This window comes from Arachis hypogaea, chromosome 14 (assembly GCF_003086295.3).
Source record: "Arachis hypogaea cultivar Tifrunner chromosome 14, arahy.Tifrunner.gnm2.J5K5, whole genome shotgun sequence".
Classification (NCBI taxonomy): Eukaryota; Viridiplantae; Streptophyta; class Magnoliopsida; order Fabales; family Fabaceae; genus Arachis; species Arachis hypogaea.
In genome coordinates, this window is record NC_092049.1 from 127447751 (window position 1) to 127463800 (window position 16050).

The window sequence follows — 16050 nt, forward strand, 5'->3', positions numbered from 1 at the left end:
TAACAATTTTCGGTAAAGTTATTTTAGTTCTTTTTCATCGTCATATTAACTACTCTAAAATTCAGGCCAAACTAATCAGATGAAGTAGTTAGATCATAAACTAGTCATGTTTCGCAGATTAATAATCACGGTTCAATCATCACATGAAACTCATTTTATTGTATTTTTCTTGGAAGAGAGGTGAAGTGGAAAAAAGAAAAATATTGGTTTCTATTTTCACTATCCCGTTTCTCTCTAAACCAAACACCACCGTACCATGGTAGGAAGTAAGAACAAGAAGCAGCATTATGGCATTTACATTTTCCTACTTTTCATACAGAGCTAATAATATTTTATTTTAAGAAAATTTGTTTTACTTCACGTGTTCTATATTTCTATCTATTCTATAATTTAATGTTGTAATGTGACGTTGACTTATGATACCTCAACACAAATGCCTCAATCCTTATTAGTTGAACATATATAAACAATTGATAATAATACCAACATGATCTAATGAACAATAATTTTTTTTAATAGTGATTATTTTTTAAAACAGCTAATTGAATAATATGTTAGACTTTAATGCAATCATTTTTAAATTAATTTTTTTTGGGTGTTTAATCAACGAAAAAAAGGCAAAAAAAAAAAAAAAAAAAAAACTAAACACAAGCCTCAAGAGACTTCAGAATCACATACAGCGGACAACATCCAAAATCGAATTCAAAGATTGTAGTCACTTCAAAAAACTCATGAGTCTTAGGTTTTATGTAGTCCCCTGTAACATTGTCCTTGAAATTGCTTTTATAATGGTAAAGATTTTATTCTTGTTTGATTATAAGATTATTGCCGGTGTTTCCTGTTTGCAGGTTTAGTTCTACATCGGTTATCCTTAATTTATTTCTGAGTGGATTCTCCTAAGAATTAATTTCTTTGCACTTGAGAAAGGCTTTAATATGTGGTGCGTTCACAGAATCTTCACTCGTTTCATTGTAAAAGTTATACGCATCATTCAGATGTGATTGTCATGATTTATATAATGTGTAAGAACGTTTATATTTACAACATAATCAAAACAACATTCTTAAACGAAACATGACATAACATGATCACTTAGCTAAAACATAGAATCAAGTAATGTCCATGCCACCCGATTAAAAAACATTAAGCATCTGATGATTATTATTGATTATTACAAGACAAGTATAAGATCATTTCTGAGGTCCGTTTTTTACTTTTCCAAGATTGGCAACTACGCCATCTACTATTTAGACTAAATTTTTAGGCTATTTAATATGATGAGTAAAGTGTCTGGTCTATTTCATGTTAGGATCCAGATTTGAGTAGAAATTGATAGTTACAGCAAGCAAAAAGCAGAAGTTTGAGGATGCTCTTGAAAGTATTTAACACCAAAGAAGAAATTGATGTTTGTTACGGCTTGACCCAAACATCACATGGGCCGACCCCACCCACGAGCCACCCGACCCGAACGGTCGGATACGAGGCATTCAAGTACCGACTTGGACACGCGTCCTAGACAGCTCTCTATTACAGCTGTATAGGGAAGCTTCGAGGAAGGTGGGTTCTGCCCTTGTGGGACCCACCTCTGACACGGTATATATGGGGAGGGTCCTACCCCTCCCCCAAGGTACGACACATACCATTCTCTCACTTTTCACCTGCACACCTAACTGACTAGAGCGTCGGAGTGTCTTTGCAGGTGACACCCTCCCTTCTCCACACGAAGAGCTCGGAACGTCGGCTACTCCACCTCCAACCCAGTAACTCGGAATCAGGCGACACCCCATCTCATCAATCGAAGTGCCAACCCGAACCGTCCGGTATCTGACCTACTGAACATTGGCGCCGTCTATGGGGAAGTCGCCTGAATGGACGTCATACTGGGTTCCACAGAACCAGGCCAAGGGGCCGAGCGGAGAGGGGAAGCCTCGGTGGCTTCCTCCCGGGAGCGAACGAGGTTCCCTCCACGACGAACCGAGCCGTCTTCACGATCTCAAGAAAGGCGCCCCTTCGGGGAAACTGGCGACAACAGCGCCAGAATAATGCAGGAATTGCGTCACAGGATGCAGAACCTAGAGCGCCAGCTGGCAGATCGGGAACATTGCCAACAAACTCTCGAATCAAGCTACTCCCGTTCCCCTCCGAGAAGCCACTCCCGGCGAACAGCTAGCCCACAATCTGAGCCCGAGAGCGCCAGGGAGGAAGGACGCCCAAGAAGACGCTGCGACCCAATCATTTACACCAGGCGTGAAAGGAGACACACCACAGATCGAGACCGGGAAGACGGTCGATAAGAAGACGGCGAGGGAAGAACAAGGAGAACGCAGGGACCAATCATAATGGGTGCAACCCCATTTCATCGTTCCATCCTCGAGGTCCGGCTGCCAAAGCACTTTGACAAGCCGACAGACATGAGGTACGACGGAACCCAAGACCCGCAGGAGCACCTTACGATCTTTGAGGCCAGGATGAACCTGGAGGGAGTGGGAGACGAGGTAAGGTGCCGCGCTTTCTCGGTCACTCTGGCGGAACCTGCAATACGGTAGTTTAATAGCCTCTCGCAGGGCTCGGTGGCTAGGTTTTCAGACATTAGCCGCGCTTTCCTAGCCCAATTTACAACCAGAATCGCAAAGGCAAAGCACCCGATCAATTTACTCGGAGTGACTCAGAGGTCTGGCGAGCCGACCAGGAAATATCTAGACCCGTTCAACGACGAGTGCTTGGAGATCGACGGACTGACGGATTCGGTTGCTAGCATGTGCTTGACGAACGGACTCCTAAACGAGGACTTCAGAAAGCACCTCACCACGAAGCCAGTGTGGACAATGCAGGAGATCTAAAGTGTAGCCAGGGAATACATTAACGATGAAGAAGTTAGCCAGGTCGTGGCTGCCAACAAGCGGCAGCCCTTCTACAATCAAACCCGGCAGCACGGTAACGGAGAAAGACAGAAGGAACACGCCAGAGACGGCGGTCCGAGCAAGACACCCAAGCTGTTTCCTCGAGTCGGGAAGTTCACCAATTACACCCCCTCATCGTCCCCATCATAGAAGTTTATCAACAGATAGCCGAGAAGGGAATTTTGTTGAAGTCCCGACCTCTGAAGGACCAGACCGGGGGAAACAAGAGCCTCTGTTGTGATTATCACAAAGGCTATGGACAGAAGACACAGGATTGCTTCGACCTGAAGGACGTGCTGGAACAAGCGATCCGGGACGGAAAACTGGCCGAATTCTCCCATCTCATCAGGGAGCCAAGGAGGCGAGATCGCGACCGCGAGGGAGAAGACAAGACTCGCGTGGTGAAGCGACATCACGAGCTGGAGGACAACGAGCACGGCCTTACCATAGTAAACGTGGTAACGGCGAGAGACGCACCTCCAAGGTCGGCACACAAGAAAGACGCCAAGGTCCTAGCGGTTTTCTCATCCTCTCTGCGAAGTTCCAAGAGGCTCCCACCCATCTCATTCGGTCCAGAGGACCAATGGTTCGATGAGGCCGCGGAAAACCCTCCCATGGTCATTACGGCCAGAGTGGGAACCGGCCTCATCAAGCGGATCCTCGTGGATACCGGGGCTGACTCGAATATCATCTTTCGCAACGTGTTCGACGCCTTGGGCCTACGGGATGCCGATCTAAAGACGCACCAGTACGGTGTTGTAGGTTTGGGCGACCACTTCATCAAGCCAGATGGGATAATCTCCCTACCAATATCTGTAGGATCAGGACAGGGGCGAAGGTCGGTAATGGCCGAGTTCGTGGTTCTACGAGACTCCACGGCCTACAACGTCATCCTAGGGAGGAAGACTATCAACGATCTCGGAGCAATTATCAGCACAAAGATGTTGATAATGAAGTTCATCGCTGATGATGGATCCGTGGGATCCATAAAAGGAGACTTGGAAACGGCAGTCGCTTGCGACAATGCCAGCCTCTCCTTAAGGAAGAAATCTAAAGAAGCATCGGGGGTGTTCCTTGCCGACTTGGACGCTAGAATCAGCGACAAGCCGAGACTCGAGCCGGAAGAGAACTTAGAGAGGTTCAGAGTCGGGGACACTGAGGAGAAGTTCACCTTCGTGAACAGAAACCTCCCACACGACCTAAAGGAACCTCTAATGGAAATGATCAGGGCTAACGGCGACCTATTTGCATGGACGCCAGCCGACATGCCGGGGATAGACCCCAAACTCATGTCACATCACTTGGCCGTGATGGCGGAGGCCAGACCGGTAGCTCAAAAGAGAAGGAAAATGTCGCAAGAGCGAGCAGAGGAGGTGGCCAGGCAGACGGCTAGCCTCCTCGAAGCAGGATTTCTTCGAGAACTCGACTACTCGACATGGCTGTCGAATGTAGTCCTAGTGAAAAAGCACAATGGGAAATGGAGGATGTGTGTAGATTACTCTGATCTCAACAAAGCATGCCCCAAGGACTGTTACCCCCTGCCCAACATTGATGCACTCGTTGACGCAGCGGCGGGATATCGGTACCTGAGCTTTATGGACGCTTATTCTGGCTATAATCAGATATCGATGCACCGGCCTGACAAAGAGAAAACAGCGTTCATAACGCCGGGAGGGATATATTGCTACAAGGTAATGCCGTTCGGCCTGATAAAGAAATAATTTTAAATTTTTTGTTTATTGAATTCTTACACTTTTTATTAGTTTTGTAATTAGATCAATTTAATATGATATACAAAACATTAAAGGCTATCTTGAGGTGTGTCAAATTACTACAATAGTCTATTGTGATGCTTGCATGATATAATTTAGAACTTGGCCTTTTAGCTGATCTCTCAATTCTTAAAGATTATACCTTAAAGATGCTTTGATGTGATGTCAATAATAGAGTAATAGTAAGCAGGGTCCCCTGAACCTTAACTTTAGTGAGTCGACAGTTTTGAGTATTATTTTAGGGATCCTTAATGGAAATACTGTCGCACTTTTTTTTTAGTATTCTAAGGGCATTAGGCTCTTCTGTGCTACCAAGTTTTTAATTTGAAATTATATGAGGATTTGTTTTACAGATGATTATTGCAATGCGGACATTGTATCAAAAGTGCAAATTGGTTCATGGTGACCTCAGCGAATATAATATACTTTATTTTGAGGTGATCTCCTCTTCACCTGTTTACATTTCATTGATTAAATGCCTCTGTCAAGTGTCAATAGCTAATATGGTTTTTCTCTATTTGTTAGGGTCACTTGTATATTATTGATGTTTCTCAAGCTGTTGATCCTGACCATCCTCATGCCCTTGATTTCTTGCGTGAAGATTGTATTCATATATCAGTAAGCACTTGTAGCAATAAATTGTTGATTTCTTGTTCTGTTTTTTATATCTCTGTAATGGGGATAATGAGGTAAAGGTGTGATTAAGTAGTTTTTGTCATGTTGATTTGCAGGACTTCTTTAAAAAGCATGGTGTGGCTGTCATGACGATAAGAGAACTGTTCGATTTTATTGTTGATCCAACTATTGCTGATGATGCTGTGGATGGTTATTTGGAAGAGGTATTTGTCTTTTTGTTTTCTTATGAGTTATTTCTCTGCATTTTCTGAACAACTTTAAGAAATAATTTTTTTATGCTTCTCAAAAAATTCTAGATGCAACAAAAAATCTCAGCAAGAGGAGATGTATCTGTAGAGGATGAGATTGCAGACTCAGTATTTATGCAGGTAAACTGATTTGTTATGTCAGCTTCTTACTTGATCCTTTTTCTTAATTAGTATGATATTTAAGTCAATCTATAGATATGAGTTTGATTCACTTGTTTTGCTTTTTATTTTGAATAATTGAAATGGGTTTCAGATTTGGTCTTTGAATCAACCGTGTTTACAGTCTGGTCAGTACAGTGTTCTTTTGTTCTTTCTTACATTTTCAGTTTCCTGAATTCTTTGTTACAGACTTACATTCCTAAGACGCTAGATGATGTTAAGAATGCCGAGGAGGATGTGCAACGCATAACAAGTGGGAAGGACACCGGCGATTTATACTATCAGACCATCACTGGACTTAAACATGCATTATCAATATCACAACCTTCGTCGCAAAATGACAAGCAGCATGTGAAATCAAATCCTACAGAGGTTTCACATATCAACTCTGATGATAAATCTGGCCTTGCAAAGGCAGATGGCGACTCAGAGTCCGACGAGGATGAAAATGATGAAAGTGGTTCCGGAGTGGATTCATCTTCTGAAAGCGATACACAGACACCTGCAGACAGGAAAGCGGCTAGAAAAGAGAATAAGAAGAAGGTGAAGGAAGAGAAGAGAGAAGCGCGGAAAAATAAAATCCCCAAGGCTGTCAAGAAAAGAAAGAAGAAGTTGGCTAAAGCCAAAAAGACAAGGTAGGCAGTTTTCCCCTTCCAGGTAGTAGGATTTAGGTAGAAGTTAATACACCATATACAAATTGAGCAATTTTGTTGAGTGGTTTCAAAGCAGTATAACAGTTGCTGGTGTGGGGTTTTCTAAGTGTGTCTCACAATTCTTAAATATACTAGTAATATATTTGTCCACACTATTTGCTTTTGTTTATACTTTAGGAAACTTTTCACATGTGCCAATTAGTTTATTGGTATACCGATATGACATGTACGGTTCGGTTGATGGTCATTATTTTGTCGTAGTGTGTGTTTGAAAATACCAAAAACAACCCTATTTTGCAAGTTAAAATTACATAAAGGTTAGATTCCGTGAACAGCTTGTTTTAGCCAAGTATAGCCAATAATAGTGAAAGTGGCTTGAGCTAATGGTTACTTGTTAGAGTGGATGGGCCATTTGTTCTTTTAGGCTACGTGTTTCTTAAAATAAGATAAAACAACATAATAAAAATAAAATATAAAAGACAGAAATATAAAATTTTATATTTTTATATTTTATCTGGTAATAAATTAAAATAAATTAAAAATTAATTTTTTTTATTTAAAAAATTTGAAATGAAAAATATAATAATAAAAAATATAATAGTAAAGTATTATTTTTATCTTTAACGTTTGGGGTAAATTCTATTTGTGTCCCTAACATTTAAGGGTGTGTTTGGCAAACGCGTTATAACTTACAGGAGAAGAAGCACGTTTAACCTTCTTAAAAGCTTCAATTTTTGGTTTGGTAAACTTTTGATCCATGAACGTAGAAGTGATTTTACTTTCAAAACCACGTTTACAAGAAGCTACAATTTTGAGCTTCTGCGTTTCACCAACGGGCTTTTAGCTATCAATACTCTATCTTTATTTATCTTTTACCAACTTTATCCTTTATGCATGTTATTATATTATTTATGAAATTCTTATTATTTTTGTTTACATGAACTCTCTTTTTTTTATTATTTATTATTTTTATTTTTTATTAATTATTTATTTGATATTATACACTTTATAATTGCAATTTTTTGTATTATTTTTATTATCTTTTTATTAGGGGTGGCAAAGCGGATCGGCCCGTCCCGCATAGGCCCGCCCCATAAACGGGGCGGACCGGCCCGCCCCGCCAACTAAAATGGGTTCAAAATGCTAGCCCGCCCCGCTTTATGGCGGATTGGCAGGTTGGCGGGCTAGCTCGCTTGTTTTTTTTTTTTGAAAAATAAAATTCATTAAAATTAACCAAAAAATAATAATTAAAAAATTAAATACAAATAAAAAAATAGTCATATTATAATATAATTTTTTTACTATTTTTTTTAATTTTTAACTTCAATAAAATTGTTCAAAATATTATTTGTCAATAGAATCATCTTTATCTTAAAAAATAAGTCACATAATTTAAGCATATATAATAAATTGTAAAATAAAATAAATAAAGTTAATAACTAAAAGAAGAATAAAAACAAAAATGAAAAAAAAAAGTGTTGAAAAATTCTATAATTATTAATTTTATAATAGTAATCACTCTTTCATTTAATAAAAAAAGAAAAATAAAAATCTTCAGACCGCCCCGCCCCACCAAAACCCGCCAATTTGGCGGTGCGGATTTGGCGGGTTTTTTTAATTTGGCGGGCTCCAAATCCTAGCCCGACCCGCCTTTTTTAGCGGGTTTAGCGAATTGACCCGACGGGCTTGACCCGTTTTGCCACCCCTATTTTTATAATATGATTTATTGATTCTATTAGGTAAAGTAAATTAAACAAAAAATTAATTGTAAATAATAATAATAATAATAAATTATAGCATATTAAAAAGGAGTATTAAGAGTATTAAAAATATACTATATAAAAAATATCATAAAATTTTTTTGATTTATTTCAATTACTATCAAGATAAATATTTAATTTTTTTTATTATTCTTAGTACTCTCTAAAATTTATATTTTGTTAGTTTTAATTAAAAATATATTTTGCTAATTTTTATATATTATTTTTATTTTATTGTATAAATATTAATTTTATTATAAAATTAATTAATAAGATCTATTCAAATATCTAAATTAAAATGATAAGATAATATACAAAAATTATTTTTAAGTTGGTGTCTATTAGTAATTTTTTATCTAAAAGTGATTTTGAGTAGTATAATCCAAACAACATTTATTTTACTATAATTCATTTTGATGTAAAAATTGCCAAACATAAATCACCTTAACACAAACCTACTTTTCATCAAAATCAAGTTTGCAAAATCAATTTTATTCAAACTCCCGTTTGTAAACTGTAATCCAAACACACACTAAATCGTCCTATTTGTATCCTTAATGTTTATAAAAGTGATTCAATGTTATCCTACTATCAATTATACTAACAAATCAGATTATATTTTTCAATTATTCTCACTTGGATGTATTCATTCTCAATTAGGTCTCACTTGGATGTGTTCGATTTTAATATTATACCCACTATTTGTGTTTAGATTCAATTATGTCCCCTAGAAAAGTGAATTATGTAAATATTGTAGGAATTAGTTTCAACATTTGATGAGCTATTTTTCGGAGTAGATCATCGATTCCATCCCAGACATTTGTATTCTAACTTCAAGAAGATATTTTTAAAACTCAAACTAAAGCGCTCATGATGTGTAATTGACGGCAGGATAACATTGAATCACTTTTACAAACGTTAGGGATATGAATAGGACGATTTAAACGTTAGGGACACAAATAGGATTTACCCCAAACGTTGGGGACAAAAACGATACTTTACTCAAAATATAATTATAAAAAATTTATAAGAATAATAAAAAAAATAAAAAATAAGTTGTGTCTTTTGTTATTGTCTCCATATTTTTTCTGTCAGGATGGACACAAAATATACTAATTCAGTGTCTCTAAATACAATATTTCTATCCATGTCTCTTCTTCTGTCAAACACAATTTTATATATATTTTATCAATTTTTAGCAAATCGAAGGTGATTCGATATCTATTATCTGGGAGCAAAACCTACTCATTTTTGTGAGTACCAATTTTCTTATAGTGCATCAAAAACCTTTCGATTGAATAGAAACTTAAGGAAATATGAAAAAATAAATAAAAGACTTTGAAAATAAATTGACTGAATTTGAAATGAATTGCATTGAATTTAAATAAAACAGTAAAATGTCCTCAATTAGATCAAAGGACTTTTGAAATGAAAAATAAAAATACTGGAATGTAAAGTTTGAACAGAGAAAATAAATATTGCTTGAATGATAAACTTGCAAGAAAAGTAAAATTTGCAGAAAGTGTAAATAAAAAAGTTAAAACAGTGGAAAGAATCCTACAGAAAAGTAACTCGAACGCAAACTCAGTAAGTCGCTGGGATATGAGTGTGCTTGAGTATTTTCTGAAACAAAATTCCAACATTTATTCCTTCTATTCTTCTCTTATTTATAAGAATCTTCCACCAATTGGGTTGAAATGTAACCTCCAAGTTCATTAATTCATTAGTAAACGTTCTTGCTTCTTTTGCTTGACAAAAGTAACCACCAGGAATGGCTTTCGAAACTTGGACCCTTTGATTTAACATTTCGAGCAGCTTGCTGAACAAACGTGATAATTTTGACACTTGTCCCGCATTTCTAGCCATAAACTTTTTTTATGCAAATCTTTCTTTGAAGACGCGTGCTTACTGACTCTCAAATACACCTTTTTTCGAAATAAAGTATTTTGGACTAACTATTTTAGTATCTCTATCCCAGTATCATGTCTCTCTAAACAAACACAATATTAGATTTTTACCAAATCTTGCAAAAGATCAAAGTGGATAATAGACAAACTTTGAATATTTTTCATCACTATGTGCTCTTGTCAAGGGAACGGACAATATAAAATTAAAGATAACTTAGGATAAAATATGGTATAACTGTAATCGATTATATATGTGTATTTTTTAAGATTGATAGTAATGATTGATGAATATTATTAAATATTAAAAAGAGTACTGCTACACATATAATAAGTCTTGGTATATAAGTCATACAAGCATAGTTGTCAGAACCGAACCGGTGATCGAACCGGTTAGGTCATTGGGTCATTGGGTCATTGGATTACTGGTTCAACTGCTGGGTTACTGGTTGAACCGGTTGACCCGGTCCTATGTAAATAAAAAATAAAAAATAGTCAAAAGTTTAAAATTAAAATTTAAAATACATATTTTTACTAACATTTTAAAAATATCAAGTTATTTTAAAATAATATGGAACATGAACAATAAATATTTTATTATTTTTACTCTATCATAAATATTTTTATTTTGTTTTTATATTAAAATAACTATTATTTTTAAATTTTAATAATTTATTAATTAGTTTATATCTTTTATACTATTATATACTACAAGTATTTATTAAAAAATAATATTAATAGATATTATATAATTATAAAAAAATAAGTGAGTTTATAATTATTGTTAAATAAAAATATAATTAATTTAAGAATTAGTGAATTTATAATTAAAATTAAATTAAATTAAATAAAAGTAAACTATTTGATGAAAGATATCTATATGTATTATAATTTGCATATATTTTAATATGAAATATAGTGGTTTGGTTGTTGTGGAGTGTTTTTGTTTCCTTGAGGGCAGGAGTTCGAACCCTACCTCCAGCATTTTGAAAATATTTTCACTCTCAAGCGGTTCGGTCAGACCGTCTCACCGAGTTTGATCGGTTCGTATTAGTTCATTCTGAATTTGACCAGTTCATACCAATTCGATTTCTTGTACATTTCAAACACCAGACCGGATCGGTATAGGGTCCGATTCACTGGTTTTTTGGTCGAACCGGTTGGTCCGGTCCATTTTTACAACTATGCATACTAAGGGTGTTTGCAGTGCGGTTTGGTTCGGTTTTAAGGAAAAAAGTCATCCGATTCGAACGCTTAATTTATGTGCGGTGCGGTTTGGATAGGATAAATTTTTTTTGGAAATCCGATTCGATTACAAGCGGTTTGGATCAGTTTGGATTTGCGATTTTTAAATAAAAAAATTAAATACATATAACAAGTTTCAACATCAAATTTTAAATAATCAACAATGATATAACAAGTCTTAACAATATCTTAAAAAACTAATGATAACACAAAAATAGAAATAAAATTATAGGTTAGTTAAAATAAATAAATAAATAACATTTTAAACATAAAATATTTATTAAATAATAATAATATATAATACATGAATAATAGAAAAATGTATAACAAATTGAACATGTTATAAGTATAATTGTAAATATAATAATAAAATAATAATATTATAGCACATTGTGCGGTTTGGATTGGATTTGATCGGTTATGAAAAGTAGATCCGAAATCCGATCCAATCCAGCGGTTTGCAAAAAATAGAATCCAATCAAATCCGAATTAGTGCGGTTTTAATCGGTTTTCGATTTGGATCGGATTGGATGAGCGGTTTAGTTTGGATCGGTTTGGATTTGAACACCCCTAATACATACAAGTTAATTCTAATTCGAGTACTGCTAGCCAATATGAATAAAATGAACATCATCTATACTATTCAGAATAACCATCCGGGTACTAAACATCTTATGTCATGAAACCACTCATGACCCAAAAGCTTAAGCTGATTTTGGGGTTCACCAAGGATCGAATTCTTGACCTTTCGGATCTAGAGCTCTAATACCATATCATGAAACCACTCATCCCAAAAGCTTAACCTGATAAAAAAATGTAACATTAATGGTTATATCTCTAATACTTCCTAAACCTCTATTGTACACATTGTACAAAATTTTCATTGGCTCCCTATACTTTCTCTTCTAATTCAACAAAATTCACTTACATAATGCGTATCTTTGTATCATACGTTCCTCCTCCTGTTCCTCTTCTTTCTTCTTCTCTTCTTTTTTTTTTTTTTTTTTTTCGTTTTTCATCCTTTGCAATTTGATGTGGCTAAAGTTATTGGGCACAAATATAGTAAGAGGACTTGACCAAAATAAAAAGGCGTTATTGTTAATTATATTTATTTTGCATTCAAATAAAATAAAATATGTGACAAAAATATAATTATTATATATTTGTGTATATTACACGCAAAAATATTTTATAAAGATAAATAATCAACTACTATATATATTTATGTATAAATATATATGTTATTTTACTCAAATTTTTAATGAAATTATTATCCCCTGAATAATCAAATTTAGCATAAAAAAAATCAAATTTGTTATAACCAGGTAATTAAATTTTTTCATAAATACTAAATATGTATTCTTATATAACTAGTGACTGATTTTTTATTTTTGTATTTATGTAATATAGTCAAAAATAATTTGACATACTTTTTTTATATATCAAAATTAATATCAGTATACAAATTTATAACTTACATGAATTTAAGCCGAATATAAAGCACATGGATACAAAAATAAATTTATGTATTCAAACATTCTTTTATTTGAATAGAGTGTTTTTTTTCCACTTCAAAATACTCATTTTATCTTAATATGCATTATCTGTATTATTTTATTTTATTTTTATGTCTTTAGTAAATATTTTTTTAACAATGAATAATATTAATAATTTAAAATTATTGTTTATACTATTGTTATTTAAATATTCTCTTAATAATGAATACTAAAATTCAATACTATAATTTATATAAGAAAAATTAGACACAGATGTATTAAATTTAATTTATAAAAATTGTATAATTATATTTTTATTTTTATTTTTATTTTATTTTATTTAAATAAAAGAATTCATTAACCAATAACTCAAGCCCAATTGACATCTGCTTCTAACACTATATTTAGCCGGTTCAAGTCTAACACTAAGCTTTCCACAACACCACAATATGAGCTGCTTTGAATGTACAACAAGGGCATCAAGCCACATTTCAAAAAAATCCACTCTTCGGTTAACGAAATGGCTGGTACTCATTTCACGGTGTTCAACATCTATGCATATACACATAAAAAAATGTCTTTATAATCTTCACCACCAACTTATTTTATTCATTATATCCACGGTGAAAAATTAAAGAATACCAGTATGCCAGTAAAGTACAATGGCATATGTGAAAGTCTTCCTATACTTTATACTATTGTTTATGGAAATTTAGAAGTGGAACTGTGATTGATTTTTATTTCTTATTTTATTTTTTGGTTAAATCTTCCTCCATTTAGTTCCATGAATATGACTTCGGTTTTCTTTTATTTTTTCACATTTTTCTTTTTATCGTATATATATGTGCAAATACAAGTATCTGAACGTCAATTTCAATTACACCCCAAATGTTGTCTTTGATATTTCCAAGCGTTATTAATTTTTTAGTTACTTTTTATTTGGGGTATAAATAATTACTCATAATATTCTTTAACCTTGTAAAAGTACTAAGAACGAGAAAAAAAAGAAGATAGTAAATAAAATCGATTCATAGAAACATCAATTATTTATATATTTTAAGCTTTTTATTTTGCATTATTGAAACATTTATTCAAAGGGAAAATGTTGCAAACATAGGGCTACAAATTGTGACATGGAGGTGGGTACTGACACATACATTTGCTATTAATGCAAAACCCACTTGCTAGCCTTCCAAAACGGTTTTTGCAAATATCATCGCACTGGTGATCTGCTACACATATTTCACTGTTGAGTGTTTGAGTACAATGGTTTGAGACAGACTCTGTTACTTTCATTAGCCTTTCATTCCCTAAGTATACACATCAAACACATCAAACAATTACTACTTGCACAGTTGGATGTGCAATCTAAACTAAAATAAACAAATAGAAATTTATAATTTTTTTTTTTTGGTTTCTATTAAAAAAACCAGTTTTTTTTTATTTTAAAAATCACTTTTCACCGTATTTTTATAATTTTATAAATTAATTAGAATTTAAATAAAAGTCGGTTTTTTTTGTTTGGGAAATCAAAGAGACTATATTCTTATTAACATCAAATTTTAAATAATTTTAGCTGCAAGAAGAGAATCAGATTGAAAAATTACTTTTCTGAAAATCAAAAACAAACACAGCCTCAATTTTTTTAATTCTTTTTTGGCAATTCTTTTTCGTCTAAGAAAAATGACTTTCTTTATATTTGTAAAAATTTTATAAAATATTAGCTTTTTAAAGAAACGAATTTCCATTTAAAAAAAAGAAATAAACATAAGTTTATTTTTTAACTATTTTTAACAATATAAAATATAACATGTAAAACTGTTCTTTTTTAAAAATAAAAAATAAAAGACTAACAATTTATTTCTTGAAACAAAAACATAGAAGATAAGAAAAATTAAACATTGTCTATTGGATATAATATACCTATGCCAGTGGAGAAAACAAGGAGAATGATCAGAACAGAAGTAAAAGCCTTCATCTTACTATGTACTTGAAAGTTGAAAATTGAAAGTATAAAACAACCTGTATATGTCTATCTATATATACTAAATCATATACGTTTAATGGCATATTTATTAAAAAAATAATGTTATATATTTAAGTTTTTTTATTAATTAAGTCTAACTAAATTAATTTAATATAATAAAAATTAGTTATAATTAATATTATTCTAAATTTTATTATTTAACTTAGTTAAATTTAAATCATAAAAAAATTTAGATATGTAGTATTATTTTTACTATGATTGATTAAATTAATTAAATTTGTACCGAATAAGAGGAGGATATTGCTTTAAAAGGGGTCAGCACACAATCATTAATTATTTTTGACTTATAGTCTTAACAAATTAAATTCGTCAAGCACCTCATTATTAAGGTCAAACTAAATAATTATCCTTACAATAAAAAATATTAGGATTTTGCTAACTTATATCTTAAGATATAAGTTAAAAATATTATAAAAAAAATATTTATAAAAGTTATTGAAAAAACAAATATTTTTGTATTTTCAATGTATTAAATACATGAAAATATTAAAAATTTATTATTAATATATTTTTAAAATGTACTCTTAAACATAAGTTAGTTAAATTAAAAAATTATTATATATTTTTTTATTGTTTATATTATCTTTATAGTAATATAAATGGGGAGCTCATATAGTGACATGACACTCATACGTTGAGTTTGAAAGTTTATTTGTTTATGTGTCGTTACTAGAAATTTTTAGATTTATATTTATAAATTATAAATTATTATTTGCTTAGGTTGTTATTTTCAAATTTTAAATTATTTGTTTGGGTTGTTATACTTAGGTTGTTATTTTTTAAATTTTAACACTATTTTTTAAAAATTTGTTGATTCTTTTTAGCATTATTTTTTAAATTTTTGTAGATTTTTTTAAGTAATACAAATGGGAACAGTGGCGGAACTTGAAGCAAAATTTTGGGGGGCCAGATAGAAAATAATTGTCAAAATATTTTTGATATGGACCCCCATTTAAGATAAGCTCGTCTAATCTCATCTCTCTGGTTTGGTTGATATTGCCAAATTTAAAGCCGTTTTTCAAGATCTCGTTCCAAAAAGTTAAGGTTAAAGTCATCAGATGTAACTTTTTGAACTTTTGAAGGTTATATCTCACTTTCTTCGTTATTCATTAAAGTAGAAGAACTATCTACAGGTGTTGATATTGTAAAAGTTATATGTTCTCCTTCTTAAATATTAGCCTTACTCTTAAAAAATGTATCAATTCTTTGATTTTTTATTATTATTTTATA

The 16050-nt window shown here is 32.8% G+C and overlaps 1 long non-coding RNA gene across 1 annotated transcript; it reads right to left on the minus strand.

Moving 5' to 3' along the window:
* Window positions 1-13800: 13800 nt before the first annotated feature.
* On the minus strand, window positions 13801-14824 carry LOC112740623 (uncharacterized). Its single transcript, XR_003171259.3, has 2 exons — window positions 14697-14824; window positions 13801-14083 (listed from the first exon to the last, which is right to left on the minus strand). It is a non-coding gene; the product is annotated as an uncharacterized lncRNA (long non-coding RNA).
* Between the last annotated feature and the right edge of the window lie 1226 nt (window positions 14825-16050).